The sequence below is a fragment of the Mustela putorius genome, unplaced genomic scaffold (genome assembly GCF_011764305.1).
Source record: "Mustela putorius furo isolate JIRA1106 unplaced genomic scaffold, ASM1176430v1.1 tig00003845_pilon_pilon_pilon, whole genome shotgun sequence".
Taxonomy (NCBI): domain Eukaryota; kingdom Metazoa; phylum Chordata; class Mammalia; order Carnivora; family Mustelidae; genus Mustela; species Mustela putorius.
The window spans coordinates 25461550-25466426 of NW_025421998.1; the positions used below are offsets into that span (position 1 = coordinate 25461550).

Genomic DNA, 4877 nt, shown 5'->3' on the forward strand with positions numbered 1-4877 from the left:
TAGTTCATGTTGATTTTGCATGGCCATTAGAGGAGGCTATGAAAGGAAAGAATGCACTTTTGAAGGCAAGCAGTATTTTAATAAAACAATACTTATTTAATGCCTACCATGCTAGGGACTGGAGAGAGACTGGAGAGAGACAAAGAAGGTTATGGTCTTTCCTATAAAATTACCTTTTCATTTAATGAGTGATAGAGTAAATACATACATAATTTAAAAATGCAATAATACACAACCTTCAATAGAAGTAAAGAGATTTCTCTGGATGTAACCAGTTTAGCAAAAGCTAGACAAAGGATGGATAACCTCAAAAACTTCAGATACTGCAAGTCTTGCCAAAAAGCAGATTAACCAAAACAGGTTAACAGTGGCAAATAATTTTAATAGAATTGCTAGGGGATTAACTTAATATTTAAAAATTAGAGACTACTCAACATCTGATAAAGTTACTAAAGTATAAAATGATATGAGATATTTATTTTTAAGCTTTGCGCAGTGACAGTATCGTAGCCAATGAGGTTCATCCAAGGCATGATTATTGCTAATTGAGGTATTTATTTTATCACTATTCATAATGCAACACATAAATTATGTGATATAAATAGCAGTACCAATATGGTATTAGTTAGAGTCCTCTTTTTTTTTTTAAGATTTTATTTATTTATTTGACAGAGAGAAATCACAAATAGGCAGAGAGGCAGGCAGAGAGAGAGGGTAAGCAGGCTCCCCACCTAGCAGAGAGCCTTATGTGGGGCTTGATCCCAGGACCCTGAGATCATGACCTGAGCCAAAGGCAGAGGCTCAACCCCCTGAGCCACCCAGGCACCCAAGTCTTCTTTTTAAAAGCATTCTTATGATATATCTGATTTTTCAACTCAACAAATAGATTTTTGCATATATCTCTGAATAACTAAAATATGTCAATTTAAATATGAATTTATTTGAAGATGAAAATCCATCAGAATTAAGTTAAACATTGAATGGTTGATATTAAATAAATTCTGTGATTTTATTTTTTTCCAGAAGTTTCAACACTGTGATTAAATGGTTTGATAGTACTTCCTATAGAGTATGTATGGTTAGATGGGAGACTATGCCAAATGGAAGGATCATTTATTTATTCAAATATAATGAGGATATGTAAATATTTATGGAAACTTTGCTTTTATTATTTCAAAAATATAGACATTCATAATATTATAATAGAGACAGTTGCTAACAAGACAGCTCTGGTAACAATTTATATTCAAGGCAAGAAAGCTGACAATGGCAACTAGTGAAGTCTTGTTTTATTCTCTGAGATGTGCTCTGCCAGGTTTCTTCTGTACCAGCTGCTATACAACATTGTCAACCACATGCTCTTGGAGTTGCAATATGTCTGCAGGCCACAGAGTAGTAGAATGGGTGCGATATCTGTAAAACTACAAATTTTAGTAATCATGTCTGATTTCTTGGCCTGACAAAAAAATAACAGAGAAAGTGAACTTCAAATTCATCAATAAAGACAAAAATGATGATTGAGTATTTTTGTTATATAATGAGTTTTAAATTATTGAAATGTTTTATTGGCATATCAAAGTGTGGGAAGACATTAAATGGAGGCATGAGTTGAGTCTTCATTTATTTGCTTTGTCATGAATGAAAAAAATATGTAGTCAGCCCCCACTTAGTAGGAGGACAATACATACAGTGCTAACTATTCAGTTGGTTCAGCCTCATAAAAACTTAAAACAGAGCTGTTAAGAAGAAGCAAGTTGAAAGGCATTAAACTTCAGATATGTGAAATATTGCCTTTCATGCATCTAGGCCTTAAGAAAAACCCCATCTTTGTCAATATTTTAAATTCTCCTTTCTGTCTTGGTCAAGAAGTTATGAAAATATCTCATGTAACAAGAATATTAAGGGAGGTAAACTTTAAGGAGATTTAGAAAGACAAAGATGTGAATTATATTTAAGTCTTTAGGAAAAAACTTTGTATTTGATGTTTATGTTGTTTAGTGTCAACTGCAGTTTAAATGCAATTTAAATCCTAACATGACTATAAATGTTTTCTTTGACACTGTAAACTAAGAATATATTCTAATAAAGAGTCCAGGTGACATTTATGGATGTTATTTCCATGTAAATAATGATAGTCTTGGGCTAAATTCCAAGCTGGAAAAAGTAGGTATACTTTTAAAATGGAACCTAATAAGGAGGGGAAAGAAAGAAGGAGTAACAGCAGTGGGGCTGTTTTTCAAATTAAAGTTCTATGCTTTTAATCTCTTTTCCTATTCAAGGAAAAGAAATATTTTGTTTATGTGCCATACCAACAAGGCTCAAACCAACTGAGTGATACAACAAAGTAAACTCATTCAGATCTAATCCAGTAAAAATAAGACTGAGTAAAGTATTTCATGTTAAGTTTGGAAAATATTAACCACCAAACTGGATAGGTTCCTGAAACCCCGGGCCATTTTCTCATCTGGCACTGTGGTCAGAAACTGTTCCAAGTGTAGCACTCAATCCCACCAGCCCACCAACTTTTCAGAAACCACACTTTCTAAATTGCTTCTCACGAATGAGAGAAGAACCAGACTTTTTGTCAATGTATTTGCCATCAGGACAACTTCATGTTTTTATTTTTATCTATTTACAATCTTCAGTTTTGTGTTAGACTTAGTTTTACCTACATGTTATTCTCTCTTTCTTTTTCCTCTCTGCAAAATTATTTAAACACTCATATACAGGAGGTTCAGTTTTAATCTGAATACTTATCAACAATGCCTTCACAAAATTGTGGCCAGACAATCCAGTTTCACTGATTTAGTGTATATGAAATTTTTAAGCTCTTGGCCATCACACTGGCATTTATTTGTAACTAGGTTGCCATCTATTCAACTATTCCTTTTATTTACATACTGAATAAAAAAACACTTAGAATAGATTAACTGAATGAAATGGTTAAAAAAAAAAACAGCAACTTAATTTTCACCAGTTGTGGACAATTGGTTAGATACGGAATGGATCTTTATATGAAATCAATTAACTTTGATTTAAGCAATATTTAAAACCAGAAGTTTGTTGACTAGACTACTAAACTCCATTTTCCTTTGTTCTGAACAATTAAACAGTCCAACATTTTGGGAGGAGATGAGGGCCAATAGTGCAAACATTTTAGAGCCAAGAGTTGCGCACCATATGCCGGGATTCTTTTACAAATGGAACAGTATTTAAATTCAAAATCAGCTTGAACACAATGCTGCTATTTTTAACATAGCCATTTAAATATTAACTTGTGAATATTGGGGAAAAAAGAAACTAACACAATATATTTGTCTTCCTTAGATTAATCAAAACTATTTTGGTCTTACCCAGACTAGTTTTATCAATTAAAGGCAAAACACCAAAAATCATTTAGATGACTCCTCCTACCTTACCCCCATCCAATAATTCTCCTTTTTATTTTTATTTTATTTCCTCATATTTCTCAGTGCATCCTTACCATCACACAGGACCTCCATGTCTCTCCCCACACAAATTGCCATAGGACACATTGCAGTCTGTGAGCCTGGTGCCCCCAAGTGGACATACCCAAGGGTCGTAATTCCAACAGCAATTACTGGTGTCTCTACTCTGGTCTTTTTCATTCCACAACTATCCTCTAGTCCTCCATTAGAATTTATTTTTTATGTGAAAATTGAATTTATAACACCCCCAGTATATACCTTTCATGACTTTTTACACAAGGGGATTCTTACCACAACCTGTTGATTTGCCAGTCCCATCCCCTGAACACAATTCATTCTGTGGCCTTATCAAACTACTTGGAGTCCTCTAAACATGTTTCTTGCCTCTATAGTCCATGTTACTCTATCTGAAATGCCAATTACACTTTTATTCACTCAAAGAATATAATTTTTCCTTTAAAACTTTACTGTTACTTTACTTTCATGATCCCACCCTAAATAAAGCCAGTTGCTCTTTATTCTATGCTTAATCTGCTGCTTGAGCATACTTTTACTAATAGCCCCACTATATTGTATTGGAATCATTTTAAACTTTTTAAAGGGTGAATTTCTTGAATTCAGAGTAAATACAGTCCATCTTCAGATGAACTTTCCATTACAATACTTCACCTACAGAACACACCCATTTTTAAAATTTTTTAAAAATTTTTTATTAACATATAATGTATTATTAGCCCCAGGGGTACAGGTCTGTGAATTGTCAGGTTCACACACTTCACAGCAGTCACTGTAGCACATACCCTCCCCAATGTCCATAACCCAACCACCCTCTCCCTACCCGCCTCCCCCTGGCAAGCCTCAGTTTGTTTTGTGAGATTAAAGATCTCTTATGGTTTGTCTCCCTCCTGATACCATCTTGTTTCATTTTTTCCTTCCCTACCCCCCAAAGCCCCACACTCTGCCTCTCAAATTCCTCATATCAGGGAGATCATACGATAATTATCTTTCTCTGATTAACTTATTTTGCTCAGCATAATACCCTCTAGTTCCATCCATGTCATCACAAATGGCAAGATTTCATCTCTTTTGATGGCTGTATTGTATTCCACTGTAGATATATACCACATCTTCTTTATCCATTCATCTGTTGATGGACATCTAGGTTCTTTCCATAGTTTGGCTATTGTGGACATTGCTGCTATAAACATTCGGGTACATGTGCCCCTTCGGATCAATATGTTTGTATCTTTAGGGTAAATACTCAGTAGTGCAATTGCTGGTTCGTAGGGTAGCTCTATTTTCAACTTTTTGAGGAACCTGGATGCTGTTTTACAGAGTGGCTGCACCATCTTGCATTCCCACCAACAGTGTAGGAGGGTTCCCCTTTCTCCACAACCTCGCCAGCATCTGTCGTTTCCTGACTTGTTG

At 34.8% G+C, this 4877-nt stretch overlaps 1 non-coding gene across 1 annotated transcript; it reads left to right on the forward strand.

Moving 5' to 3' along the window:
• The first annotated feature begins 484 nt into the window (after nt 1–484).
• Nucleotides 485–623, forward strand: LOC123387066. Its single transcript, XR_006601437.1, has one exon. It is a non-coding gene; the product is annotated as a U4 spliceosomal RNA (small nuclear RNA).
• The last annotated feature ends 4254 nt before the right edge of the window (nt 624–4877 follow it).